The 14,677-nt window shown below is 43.1% G+C and overlaps 1 protein-coding gene across 1 annotated transcript in view; it reads right to left on the reverse strand.

Annotated features, from left to right (window-relative positions):
- JAK1 (Janus kinase 1) overlaps positions 1-8,444 on the reverse strand; it is a 49,457-nt gene extending 41,013 nt beyond the window's left edge. The window contains exon 1 of the mRNA XM_058842966.1: positions 8,336-8,444. The gene's annotated coding sequence lies outside the window, so the exon portion shown is untranslated. The remainder of the gene's footprint in view (positions 1-8,335) is intronic.
- Between the last annotated feature and the right edge of the window lie 6,233 nt (positions 8,445-14,677).

The raw sequence follows: 14,677 nt of genomic DNA on the forward strand, positions 1-14,677 counted from the left end.
AAACCAGATTGAAGAAAGAAGAATTTTCTTTTAAAGGATAACTTGGTGATTAGAACATCCCCTAAAATTCTAAGAATTCTAAAATTCCAGAGCCTGCTGAAGGTGTCACTGCTTTATTGATGGTTATCAGTGTTTATTGGGAAAAAAAGGAATTATCCCACAGGGATGGGATATTCTGAGTGATCATAGGCTGGCCAGGCCTAAATCTGAATTACTGCAGATTAAAGAGCTCCCCAAATGGTGGCTGAAACAGGCAGTAAATCTTCTTTTCCTTGGTTTTGGCTGGGAAAAGCTGTGGTTTTAACAAAAAACTTTGCAATATCAGCAAAAATTATCAGGAAGAGCGGTTTGCATCTCAGCTGCATTTCAAAGGCTGAACTGGCCACAAATCTTGGAGAAATCCAAGCTTTTATGTAATAACATTTCATATTAGATAATAATATTCATAATATTCTGGATATTTTATTCAGAATATTCAGTATTTTAAGTAATAATTTCAGTTTGTGTGCACAAAGCTGAGCTTTTACAGAGCTCGGGGACCAAAGGGGAGCCAGCAGAGCATTCACACAAACAAACCCAGCAATTGAACTGCTAATTAAACTTCATCAAGCAGTTAAGTAACGAGGACACAGAGGATTGAACAAGTCCCAGGGAGTTTGTTCAGCAGACAAAACACGAAACAAAATCAATGAGGGGCGGTGTTGAGAGGTGAAGATGAGGAAGGACGCAGATTTAGAGGTTCTGCTTTGGTCACATAAAATGAATCCCATAAAATGAATCCCACAAAATGAACCCCATAAAATGAACCCCATAAAATGAATCCCACAAAATGAACCTTTCAAGTGATGAGAAGGGAGAGGGTGGTTCTATAGGAACGGGAAATGATGCACAGACAGCACCAGGTCACTGTGGTGAGAATAATTCCAGGAAGAATTCTGCTCCTGGTGGATCTACACTGCTCCACCTCAACCCAACCTGGTGTTCCTCACACAGCATCTCCCCAAATTCCCCCAGAGCTGAGGAGAAACCTCCTGAAACCACTCAAGCTCTGCTGCCTCCACCACAAGCCAAGAAAAAACTTGATTTCTTCCTTGAATTCACCTCCAAACCCCTAAAAACACGGAGTGATTAAAGCTGGAGGCTCTTTAAACGTGCAAAGGGTGAGGAGTTAATCTCACAGCCTGCTTAATCTGATCATCATCTTCAGCTTTTGGGTGTTTAATGCTGTGCTGGTGAGCAGCCAGGATTTAAAAGCCAAGCCTGTTTGCTGATGTTATATATCTGGAGCCTGTCGGTCACGTGTGGAGGAAGCTGAAAAGGCTGTAAAACCCACAGGATTAATATTTTTTTAAAAAAAAATTTGGCAGAAGATTGCTGGTTTTTTGGTAAAAATGCAGCTCTGAGCCAGTCATCATTTATATTTACTTATATCAAAATCAAACCCACAACTACAAGGAAAGTTCTTCCAGGCCATGAATTCCTCCTAAAATAATTGTTGGTGTAGAACAACACAAGCTGATCTTTTCCAAGTGGGGAGAATTCCAGTTGGGAAAGATCAATTTGCATTTCCATGGTCAAGAAACAACCTCCATGTTCCCCTCAGGACCCAGCAGGGGTTTCCTTGGCAATGAATTGTGATGATCCCACCAAAAATCAGGGATCTCACAGAGGCTCCTCATCTCTGCCCAGAGTCTGGATGAGCTCTTGACTTTGTCTTCAGGGTCTGGAGTTATTGAGAGACTTCTACAAATCAATACCTGAGTCAAATAAAAGATATTTAAGCCAAGCCCTGAGGTTTCTAAGAGGAAAATTACAAGGTTAGAACTCCAATTCAGAGCCCAGACTTTTCCATCAGGAACACTGGAAGGTAGCAAGTGCTAAATCTGGGAATTGCAGCTGTTACTTCATTACCAAAGTCAAATCTTCCTCTTCCTTCAGCTTGAGGACAAGAAAGAAGGGTAAAAAAAAAAATATATATATATATATAAATTCATTAGCAAAGTCAAATCTTCCTCTTCCTTCAGCTTGAGGACAAGAAAGAAGGGTAAAAAAAATATATATATATATATATATATAAATTCATTAGCAAAGTCAAATGTATCTTCCTCTTCCTTCACCTTGAGTATTAAGGACAAGAAAGAAAGGTAAAAAAAAAAAAAATTAATATGAATTTGCATTTGCAGATCCAAATCAAGAGCAAAAAGGTAAATAGTGAATTTATAATATTTTTTTTTCAAAGGGAGGGTAATTCCTGTAGCACAGAGTGACAGAGCTGTCCAGGGTGACAGCACAGGCTGCCACAAAGGTGTGATAAACACAGCTCAGGCTCCCTGACCTCTGCTCCTTTATGAACTTTTAAACTCTCAACCCCAGCAATTTCAAAATTATCAGTGCCTGCTTTGCTGTACTTTGAGGAAAAGTGAAATACAGAAGTGTCCAGGAAGTGAAAGGTTATTTCTTGTGCGTCCTCAGTAAACACAAAACGCTGAGTGCACAAGAAAACATTGCACAAAGTGACCTGAAAATGCCATTTTCCAGCTGCTTTGGATGCAAAACCTCAGCACTTGGGGTAGCCACCCCTTTTTTCCATGCTTGAGATAAGAGGTTTGATATCCTGGGGACAAAAAAACCAAGCCATGCAAAATAGATTTAAATACAAAAGACTGAACCTAATGCAGCACTTAAGGTGCTTTAATTTATTTTTTATTTAATTTATTATTTTTTAATTTATTATTATTTTTTTCCTTTAAACATTTGATGCTCTGCAACTAATTTATCTTCATGAAAAGAAAAAAAACCCCAAAACAAACAGAACAACCCACACAAATAAAAAAAACCTGTTTTGCATTTGTTACCATACTTTAGTAAAATCCAGTAAAAGCCACCAGGTTGAGATAAGAGGTGAGAATTTGATATCCTGGGGACAAAAAAACCAACCCATGCAAAATAGATTTAAATACAAAAGACTGAACCTAATGCAGCACTTAAAGTGTCTTAATTTATTTTAATTTGTTTTTTATTAAATTTATTATTTTTTAATTTATTATTATTTTTTCCCTTTAAATATTTGATGCTCTGCAACTAATTTATCTTCATGAAAAGGAAAAAAAACCCCAAAACAAACAGAACAACCCACACAAATAAAAAAAACCTGCTTTGCATTTGTTACCATACTTTAGTAAAATCCAGAGGAGAGCAGAGCCAGGTATTTATGGATGGCAAACACCAGGAAGTTATTCAGACTGTCCAAGTGCCAAGGTTTTTGAGGCTTTATTTTTGTTTAATGTATCTCTCCAGTGAATATAAAAGCCACCTCTGCCAAATTCAATTCCTGAAAATCTGAGTCCATGCACAAACAAATTAAAAACAAAAAAAAACTTAATTAATTACAAAAAAAAATAAATTAAAATTAAATTTAAAAAAATAATTAAATTAATTAAAAAAAAAAAAAGCAACTCCCTCCTGTCCCAGTCATGGATTGAGCACTGTCTGCTCCATTTTCCTTGTGTTAAAAAAAAACCATGGAAGGTTTAGATCTGTCCTTTTCCTGACAAACAAGGTGTTATGGGGTTTTCCCAGGTTTCCTGAGTCGAACAACAATTTTTTCCTGTTCCAAATGACATCAGCCAACATTAGCTCAGTGCCAGCTTCCAGCCAGGAAAACAAAATGGTTTTAAAGATCCCAATAAACTCATTTTGATAGAATATGCACCATAGTGAAGGGTTATTATTAAGAGGATCACTAATACAATTTAATATTGCAATATCCTGCTGAACTCCAGCTGGGCCCCCTGATGAACAAGACAGATTCCACTCAGTCTTGGAATAGCTGGAAGAGACAGAAAACACTCAAGGAGCAGCCTAAACAGCACTTGGAGTCCAAAACTGCTGAAAATTTGAGCTGTATTCATATTCTGGGGCTTTAACAAGCCAAAGCCCCTCTCAGATCCATTTATAATCAAGGGAGGAATGTGCAAATTCCCTTTAGGGGTTTTTTTCCTGGAAGGAGGAAGAGCAGTTGTCAGATTTTATGTTCAAAGGGAATTATGCCTTTGGGAACTGGGGCCAAACTCTTGACTCTTGGTAAATCCCACATGCTTCAAAATTCAGAGAATACTGCATTAAAAACTGGATTAATTCCCTTTATTAGCAGAGGCTCCCTTATGCAGCAGACCTGCTTGAAAGGAGCAGCAGTAAAATCTATCACAAAGCAAAGCAACCAGAATAATGGATTTATAAGAGCTGAGTTTCCCAAAGTCCCCTTGCAAAGGCTCCTTTTCTTGGTATTTCCAGAAAACTGCAAGCAGGACCAACAGCAACACCAAACAATTTTAATTTAACCATTTTTCTACTCTCTGCTTATTTCTACCTTACTCTGCAGGTTGGTTTCTCCTCATATAAAAACTCTTTTTTTTCCCCCCAGGTTTTCAGCACTACTTGTCTCCACAGTTTGGGATAATGAAAAAATCCTCTGCTTTTCCCTCAATCTCCAGTTCTTTTCCTTTATTTCCTAAATTACCTTTTACATCCAAGAGGGGGGAAAAAAAAAATCTAAAATAAGTGAAACAGAATAATTTTATGTGCCAGCAGTTTCAAGGCATAATCCCAAACACTTCAGACATGATATTATTAGTCATATTAATCATATTAATATCTGTTATCAACCCTCCCACTCCCATTATTGATATGCAGAATAACTGCTCCAGACTTTACTTTTCCAGTTTCCTGTAGCTCAATTTTTCTATCAGTTATACAATTTATGTTTTATTTATATAACCAGTTCAATAAAAAAAAAAATAAACTAAAAAAGAAAACTTAGTAATTACTCCAACCAGTAAAACTGTTTGCAGATTTATAAATATAGTTTATAAGTTTTATAAAGCCCTTCAGCATGAAGAAAATAGACAGAGCATGTTCCTTAAAAATCCACCTGTCTGCAACAGGCCAGGACTTTAAAACCACTAAATTGTACTTCCTTCTCTCCACTTTCAGACAACAGAAACTGCAGCCATTTTGCCCAAGAAAACCATCAGAAAACCAAAAAAATCACCATTCTTCCTCCAGTAGTTTTCAGCACTGTTGCAGTTTTTTTGGAAGGATCTATGTAAAACAAACCCTGGAATGGAGCCCCAAAGTGCTGCTAAAGAAATCGAGTGACAGAACAATCCCCCTCCTCTGTCCCTTCATGTCCTGCACAGAAACTACAGCAAAACATGGAAGTGGCAATTTAGCTGCCAAAACCCCCAAAATGCTGATTTTTATTTTTTTTTTTTAAGTCTCCACTTTCCTTCTTGATGAGGTTCAAGCATTTCTGTCTCACCCTGCCAGCAGAACTGAGCTGTATCAGCCCATGAAAATCTTTATTGCAGGCAGGCTCTCAGCATTAACTGCCTGAATTATGTGCTTGAACTGTAAAAGCCATTTTCTATCAATTTAGCAAGTGTTTGCCATCACCAATACCTGAAACCTAATTGCATTTTAAGTGCTTCAAAGATGTGGAGCAACTCTGAGTGTGTTTACAGGAATAATGCCTGAATTGCAAACTGTTAGCCAGGCTGAAAAAGAACAGGTTTTCACCCAGAAGAAAACATTTTATCATTTTTAATTGCTGTTGGACACCAGACAAAGCAGGAACCTCCACAATTTGGCTTCTCCAGCTCCTTTCTGGGTCAGAAATTCTCACAACAACCCTTTTCACACCTCGATAAAACCAGTCCTAAGGGTTTGCTTTAATGTGTGAAGGTTTTGGCCTCTCCAAACTGTGCCAGCACCTTCCTCTTTATGGAATCAGAGCAGCTCTTTCTGCTGCATTTCACAGCCAACACAGGGATTATCCATCTGGGTGCTGGATTTGGAAGCTCCTTCCTCATTTTGAGCCTCTTCCTCATGCCATATCAGGCATCAGAAGGTGCCAAGGAACCCGAGGTCTGTTCTGTTGAAGAAAAAGATGTTTCACCTCCAAAATGCAGGGAGCAGGGGGAGGTATGTGGTGGGAAAAAGGTGAAGCTGTCAGGATGATACCTGTGAAAACAGATTTTTCCCCTCCACACAAAAAAAGGGAAGCTGATTTCTCTGAATCCTGTCTTTATTTGCAAGACTAAACCACTACAGAAATGTTTGTGTAAACCTCCTGAATTTATAGCACTCGTAAGAACCCTGCCTCACTTCCAGCCCCAAAGAGGGATGACAAAAGAATTAAATTAACTTGAAATTGCAGAGTCTGTTTGACCAAGGGAAAAATGTGTTTAAAAGGAATATTGATTTTACCCCCTGAGTGGCTGTCCAGGTGCACTTCAGCTTTTTGCTTTGCAGCTGACACAGGTTTTGCTTTTCAAAGTTTTTGCATTAAATATCCCTGATTGTGATTAACTAAAATTTAACAGCCAACTTAAACATACAGAAACAGTTCAACATTTACAGAAGCTACCTCCCAAAAAAAGGGCCACTTTGCAATTAATTCTGAACTAACTTTGCAGTTTACAGCCTTCCAGGAGTTCACAAGCTGAAAAATGATTCTCGTTTTGTGTTTGTATTCTTGTTCAAGTTTAAACCCACCCACCCTGGCTTTTTAAAAGCTTTTCACATCACCCTCCCCAAAGGCCAGAGACCCAACTGAGCCACCAGGCTTTGGGAGGGCCTTGCAGATACTGTGACACTTAGATAAGCAACATATTTAACAACTGAATCACTAAAAATATACTGACAAAACAATTTGTAACATCTGCCTGCCACGACAAACTTTTAGCATCTCAAGCCTGACGGGTTTGTTGGCTCAGCCAGGGCAGCACATCCTGAGCTGGCCCCACATTTCAAAGCACCTGTCTTGGTATCACCTAACACAGCCCCAGATCAAGGTGCAGCTTCCTGTGTGTTTTAAAAACAAGTGCCAGGAGGAAATGCCTCCCAGTCCCCTTATAAGGGCAAAACTGAACTGAACACTGAGCTCCAGCACTTGAATAAAGCAGTACCAAAGTACATCCACTCCGCTCGGAAATAAACCTGCAGAGAATCTTTCCCAAGCAAAGTTGGGTTCATTGGAGTTGAGTTTTGAAATATTTCCATTTGCCTCCCCCAATAAAAGAAAGCCCAGAGTTTTCTTGCACTGCTCTTAGCATTCTAGACATGCCTCAAAATATGACTTTTCATGGCTGATCCCTTGGAACATCTTCTGAGGATTCCTCTGCATCCTCCAGAGCACAGGGACAGCGCCTGTTTGAACAGAGCTGGATCCATCCTCTCCTGGCCACACTGAGCCACTGCTGAGTTGTCTTTCCACCCTCAGTCTCCATTATTAGCAGCAGGCTCGATGTGCTTCAGACTCATCCTGGCTCTCCTCATCCATGGATTTTAACAATCCAAATTCAACGCCATTATAGAATCAGATTGGTGTGGTTTGGGAGAGACCTTACAGATGGATTTAGTGACTCCCTGCCATTATCCAACACAGCAATTATCTTCTCTCTCACACACACAGAGCAGAATTATGTTTTAGGCGAGGTGTACAGCCAGCACATCTTGGTTCCCTGCTCCGCATCCCTGCGTGTCCTTGGGGGTGATGGATACCCAGCCCCAGGGGACCCACAGCTCCCGTGGGGGAAGGAGCAAGGGGGATGAAAGATGTCCCAAAGTGTCCCCATGGCTTACGGAGGAAGGGCTGCCAGACCGACAGCTGGACACCATCAGCTGTCCCAAGGCCGGCGCTTGGCCGGGAGTGGAAGGCAGCGGGATTTCCCCGGCACAGAGAGCGCACGGGGCTCCGCTCTCACCCACGGCCTCCGCGGGGTTTTAACTCCTCCAAACCCACCGGCGGCCAGAACCGGAGCTCCTTCATTGCTCTTCCTCCTGCCGCCGACCCGAAACGTGGCTCAGACAGCCCTGCCGTGCCCGCACCCCCGCCTTAGGGGCACCAGAGCACCGGGGGCAGCTCCATCGGACCGAGGGACCCCGCGGCTCCTCTCGGCTCAGGGGAACACGGCGGTTCCACTCCCGGGCCCCGGCTCCTCTCGGCTCAGGGGAACACGGAGGTTCCACTCCCGGGCCCCGGCTCCTCTCGGCTCAGGGGAACACGGAGGTTCCACTCCCGGGCCCCGGGGCTCCTCTCGGCTCAGGGGAACACGGAGGTTCCACTCCCGGGCCCCGGCTCCTCTCGGCTCAGGGGAACACGGAGGTTCCACTCCCGGGCCCCGGCTCCTCTCGGCTCAGGGGAACACGGAGGTTCCTCTCCCGGGCCCTCAGGCACCGGCAGAGCCCCACGCCGCCCCCGCGGAGCCTCCCCTGGAGAGGCGCCCGCCGCCCGCGCCGCCCTCCCCGGCTCCCCCCGGCCGGCCCCACTCACCGCTGCCGTGGCGCCCGGAGGGGCGGCCCGGGGCGCTCGGAGCGGGCCGGGCGGTTCTCGGTGCTCGGTGTGGGCTCCGTGCAGCCCGGACCGGGCGGTGCTCGGTGCAGTCCGGGGCCGGGCGGTGCTCGGTGCGGGCTCGGGGCAGCCCAGGGCCGGGCGGTGCTCGGTGCTCGGTGCGGGCTCGGAGCAGCCCGGGCCGGGAGCGGGGCAGCCCGGGGCTGTGTGGTGCTCGGTGCTCGCTGTGGGCTCGGAGCAGCCCGGGCCGGGAGCGGGGCAGCGCGGGCACGGCCCGCGGCGCTCGGAGGGCGGCGGTCCCGGCTCGGCGGAGGCCGCAGCGGAGCATGCGCGGGGCCGGGCCCGCCCCGGGGAGGCGCCTGGGCCCGGCCGGGCCCGGCTGAGGCACCGAGGGGGGCGGCGGGGTGCGATGGAACCGATCCGTGTGTGGGACCGACCCCGTCTGAGGCACTGAGAGGGGCGGCGGAGTGCGATGGAACCGATCCGTGTGTGGGACCGGCCCCTTCCAACACCGACCGTGCCAGGGTTCTGCGGCCACCTCTGTCACCGCTCGACAGTGCCGGAGTTGCGGGCTCTTCCCCACCCCAGCGCCTGTCACCTCCACAGAGGTGACATTCTTGTCATGGTGCGGTTTGAGCTAGAGAATCCCGGAATCCCAGAACCACTGAGCTTGGAAAAGCCCTCCAAGCCCAAGCAGTGCCCAGTGCCACCCAGTCAGCCAGCCCAGAGCACCGAGCACCACATCCAGGCCTTCCTTGGACACCCGCAGGGATGGGCACTCCAAACCTCCTTGCACTGCTCCTTCCAAAGCCTGACCACCCTTTCCATGGAAAAATTCCTCCTGATGTCCAATCTAAACCAACCCTGGCACACGTTAAGACCATGTCCTCTTGTCCTATTGCTGGTCACAGAAGAAGCCAACCCCCACCTGGCTCCAACCTCCTGCCAGGTGTGTTTGGATCATCATTTACAAACCCACATCCTCATTTCCATTCTCACGCTGGTGTAAACAACTCGCTGAAATGAGATGCTCACAATCCTCCCATCTGCACAGAAAAGAAACCGGTTTCTTCACTGCGGTTTCAAACTCTTGTCAAAGTCACAGGAAACGGCACAAGTGGAAGTAAAACGAGCGAAAAAATGATTCAGTTTAATGAAATCATTGGGCCCTGCTTCCCACACACCACACGTATCTGGCATTTTCTTCTGTCAGAAGAGTAAATCTGCTGCTGCTTTTTGGGTGAATTGTCCTAAAAGATGAGTAGGTCATTAAAAACCCCATTCTGATCAAAGTTTCCCCTCCATGTAACTCAGACTAAGCACACTGACATCATTTTATCGTGGTTTTCTCACGCGTGGCAGCACAGGGTGTGAAAGGCCCCTCGCTGTTCTGAAGCGTTTCCACACCACTGCAGCTGCTCTGCCCCAGCTCATCTGCTTTGTGCCTCAGTAATCCCGAATTTTTACCCTTTTATTTTCCAGGAAATCGACCTGGGAGCAGCTTGGAGCCAGGTGCTGATGGCCTGGGAATGCACATGTCTAGGTGGTTGTAATTAATAAACTAAAGGAATAATCATTGATTCCATTTTTCTCCTCTCCCAAGAGGAATCAAGGCAGTCTTCTCTTCCCCACAGCTGTCAGGGAACCTGCAGGGTATAATTTGGATTATTTTGCACCATGTTAACCTTTTCCCTCTGCTACATGCCCACTGGGTCTGGATTAACCATGCACTGTGGGAAAGCACTGGAGCCTCACCCTGTTTCCATCACTTTGGTAATCTCAGGATTAGAAAAGAGCCTGAGGCTGGAAGAAGAGAGGTTAAACAGTGCAAACCATGGAAGGGTCTGGATTGGAAGGGACGTTAAAAATCATCTAATTTCACATCCTGCCACTTTCCACTATCCCAGGCTGCTCCATGCCTGTCCAACCTGGCCTTGGACACTCCCAGGGATCCAGGGACAGCCACAGCTTCTCTGGGCACCAGTGCCTCCCTCACAGGGAAGGATTTTCCCCTAACATCTCAGTCTGGATGACCTCTTCTTGTTCCCTTTTCCCCACATTCCACCTGCAGGAACTGCACCCAACAATTCTCTTCTCACCAGCCCTTTCCATGGCTTTGCCTTGATAAGGATAAAATCAGTTTTCCTGGTGGCTTTTCATGCTGAAAACCACAGCACACCTGTGTTATTTATGCCTTAAAGGAAGGACCCGTTTCTCAGCACAGCAACTGATGCTGCAAAGGTCCTTAAATCCTGGAGCTGCCCAGCCCAGCCCAGCCGAGGTTGTGACCAAGGATTGCATAAGTGGCTTAGCCTGGGGCTGCTCGTGGAGCAGAGCGGCTTTACCTCTCCTCCCTCTAAATCCAGAGCCCAGGACCACGTCCAGGAATGACCCAGGCTCCCAAAGGCCTCGTCCTTTAGCCAGAATTAAATTCTCACTTTAAAAAAAAAAAACCCCAAGGGCTGAACTGCTCTGGCACTTGGATTTCACTGAAATTGTGTGTTCAGTCTCCCAGTCCTGCCTGCCACGTGAGCTTTTCCCTTCTTTTCCTTGATTCTGCCACTGCTGGTTGTTCTGTGACATGAAACTGGGATCAAATCAACTTCTAAAAATTCCTCCAAGAACTATGTTAATAACAGGGGGAGATTTCCAACCTATACCCAGAATTGTCTGTGTTTACCACAACATTCCAGCCTATGGGAAGGATGTAATTTTGTATTAAAACTCTTAAAGTGGTTTTCTCTGAGGAATTAATCATCTGTATTTGTGGCTGACTTTGTTTCTTGCTTAGAAAGAGAACAGGCTTGCAAAGAGCTGCAGAAAAGTAAATAAATAAAAATAAATGTTTTTTTCCCCCTCTAAGTACATGACACATTATTTTGTATCTTGCATCCTTCCTTATTTTGCTCATTCCGGGATGCACTGATATTCTCCACCAAAAATATAAAAGACAAAATACAGAAGATGAGATCTGTCTGTCTTGGGATTTGTGACTTAAAAATCAAACTAAATTCCAACAGATTTCCTCTGGCAGCCTTTTTTAAAGAAGAGATGGGGATGGATGTACAGATGATTCCTTTCTTGTCCACTCTGCAGTTTGATTTCCACTCTACTTTAAACAGTTTAAATGTTTTAAAAGCTTTATTTTTTTTTTCATTGTATTTCAAGGTACAATGAGGGGCATACGGTAAAGTGCTTTAAATCACCGATGGCATCAGCTTGGGATTGACAGGACTTTTATATAAAGGTGATTTAACACTCTCTAAGTGGTTCCAGTTTGTCATTGATTTGTTCCTGGCAGTAACTCTGGTTCTCCTCACTCGTATCAGCAAAATTCAGGAGGGTGCAATGAAGTCAGAGGCGCTGGGAGATGAGTAAAAGGAGATGTAAAATTCCTTAACCCGTAGTAGGATTTGAAAACAATCTGAGAACAGCTCTGCAGAGTGCTGTTGAAACTGGAAATAATTTTATAAATTATATTTTTGTTTCTGTCCGTGCTGGAGGATGGGGAGCAGCCAGGAGGAGCAGGAAAGAGGGGGTCACCCAACCAAAGCCTGGGAGCTCCAAGGCTCCAGGGATAAAATACCCAGCCAAGTGCACGAGTTCTTTACATCTGATCTGTCGCTGAATTTATCTTCAGCTTCCTGTGCTCGGGGAACATGCGTGAAACCCCGCTGGTGACACCGATTTCAGAGGGCTCTGCTTGGAAAAGCAAGTGAGAGAGTTTATTTTGAGACACAGGGAAGGTGTGAATTGATTCTGAGTAATTAACTACTTCTAAAGATGGTGCTGAATCTTTTTATTTAAAGCTATTAATCTCAGTTTGGGGAAGGAGAGCTACTTCATGTGGGTAGTCCAACAACAAAAAAAAAAGATTAGATTTTGTGCAGCCCTGGTTCCGAGGGCTGCAGGGGGATTTCCTGGGCAGGGCTGGAGTGAGCTGCCAGGGCCATGTGTGGGAGGAAGAACAGGAGCTCAATTCCCGACTTTCCTGGCCGGGGGGATGGAATTCACTCACTTTGCTCCAAGCTGGGGAGTGTGAAGATGCTGCTGCGGTGTCTCAGCCCTGCAGCAGGCGTGTTCATGTCTCTGCTTGCCTTCACCGCCTGCTTTTTCCCGTTGCCATCTTTCTGGTTCTTCATTGTTCTTACACCAAACCAAACCAACTTTTATTTTCATTTCCCCCCTCCAGATTTCTCTGCTGAAAAATATCCCTTCTGTTGCTTTGCTGGGAAGCAGAAACTGGGTTTGTGTCGAGCTCTAGAGAGGTTGCAAAGGGGGAAGATGGTGATGGTGGCCAGCTCCAAACCCCACTTCTGGCTCCCCCTCCCCTTGATAGTAAAAGGTTCTAAAATCTTAGAAAATTCGGAGACTTAGAAAGAAAGTTAGGTTTGGAAAGGCCTGGGAAAAGTAGGCCTTGAGAAATGTTAGGCCTTAGATGTGATCAGATATAATTATTGTTTAAAGAACATGAGGAAAAATGTTAGGGGGCTAGGGGGGATCATGAGAAATCCATGCTTGGGTAAAAACAATGCTTACAATTAAGTTTAATAATGAATATGTAAGTTGTATAACGATAGAGTATAAAACATGTTCAGCTCAAAACCAAATCAGGTCAGATTTGGGTCTGTGTACCCCTGACACCCAGAGCTCTTCAATAAAGCATCTTCATATAATCATTTGTGATTATGTGTGTTCCTGAATGCTGAACACCCTGAACTCTGACTCATTCCACTATGGATGCTAACTGGGAGCACAGGCAGGGAGCACAGTGCCTGTGGAAAAGCTGCATAACTTTCTCAGTCTGGCCTGGGAAATCATAAAGAGGAATTAAAACAATCCTCAGAGACAGAAGACAGCCCTGCAGGTGCTGTTTGTCTGTTCTTGTTTTCTTGCAAGAGAAGCTTGAGGGGTTCTGTACCCCACTGACCAATGATGGTGATGTCTTAGTTCACTGATCAATAAAAGTTTTACCTTTTACATATTGTTCTATAAAAGAAGATCTGAGGTAATAAACCTCCCTCTCCTGTTCAGCTCACAAGAGAGTTTGTGTCGTGCTTCTCGCCGTTCCCAATAGTGCAACACAACTTCTGGCTCCCCTGAAGCCCGACTCATCCCCCCAGCACGTTTTTATTGTGCTTCAAGCAGCTGAATAAAACACATCCACACAAATCAATACTGCCCAGAAGCTCAAATGCATTTTCTCGAGCTCATGCACTTCCCAGCACAGCCCCTTGCAGAAGGATGAGCTCACAGGTAGCCAGTCTCTGCCTGGCTGCCTTCCAAACACCAGCAGGGCCAGACAGTGCTCCTGCTCACACCGACTCCACATCCACGGGGATTTATGGATCTCTATGGATGGGCTTTTCTGGGAGACATAAATATATATAAATATATCCCAGAAAAAGCTCTGTGTGCAACAGCTGGGTTTTATAAGGGCAAGTTTAGTGCTTACTGGAACTGGAGTGTGCTGGTGGGGAGCACAGAGTGGAGCAGGGACCTCAAGCAGAGCAATAATTCAATATCTTTGAGAGAGATATATATCCCAGAATTTATAAAAAACATATTAAAGATATTAAATTTTAATATTTAATAATATATTTATATATTTAATATATAGTGTATAATATATAATAATATATAACATATTATATATTATATATTATATATTATATATTATATATTATATATTATATATTATATATTATATATTATATTATATATTATATATTATATATTATATATTATATATTATATATTATATATTATATATTATATATTATATATTATATATTATATTTATATTTACAAATTTTAATTTTATTTAAAATATTAAATTATCCCAAAATATATACATTAAATATCTTTGAGAGCGATATATATCCCAGAATATATCAAAAACATATTAAAGATATTAAATTTTAATATTTAATAATATATGATATATGGTATATTATATATGATATATTACATATTATATTTTATATTTTATATATTATATATAATATATTATATATTGTATATTATTCTATAGTCTATATTCTATATTATACATTCTATATTCTATATTATACATTCTATATTATATATTTATATTTATATTGTATATTATAAAAAAATTACATTTATAAATTTTATTTTTAATTTATTTAAAACATTAAATTATCCCAGAATATATATATTAAATATATTTGAGATATATATCCCAGAATATATATTAAACATATTAAATGTTAATATTTTAACAATATATTAATATTTAAATATATTAGGTATTATATATAAAAATATATTTTAAAATTTTAATTTATTTAAAATATTAAA

Source organism: Poecile atricapillus, chromosome 7 (genome assembly GCF_030490865.1).
Source record: "Poecile atricapillus isolate bPoeAtr1 chromosome 7, bPoeAtr1.hap1, whole genome shotgun sequence".
Classification (NCBI taxonomy): domain Eukaryota; kingdom Metazoa; phylum Chordata; class Aves; order Passeriformes; family Paridae; genus Poecile; species Poecile atricapillus.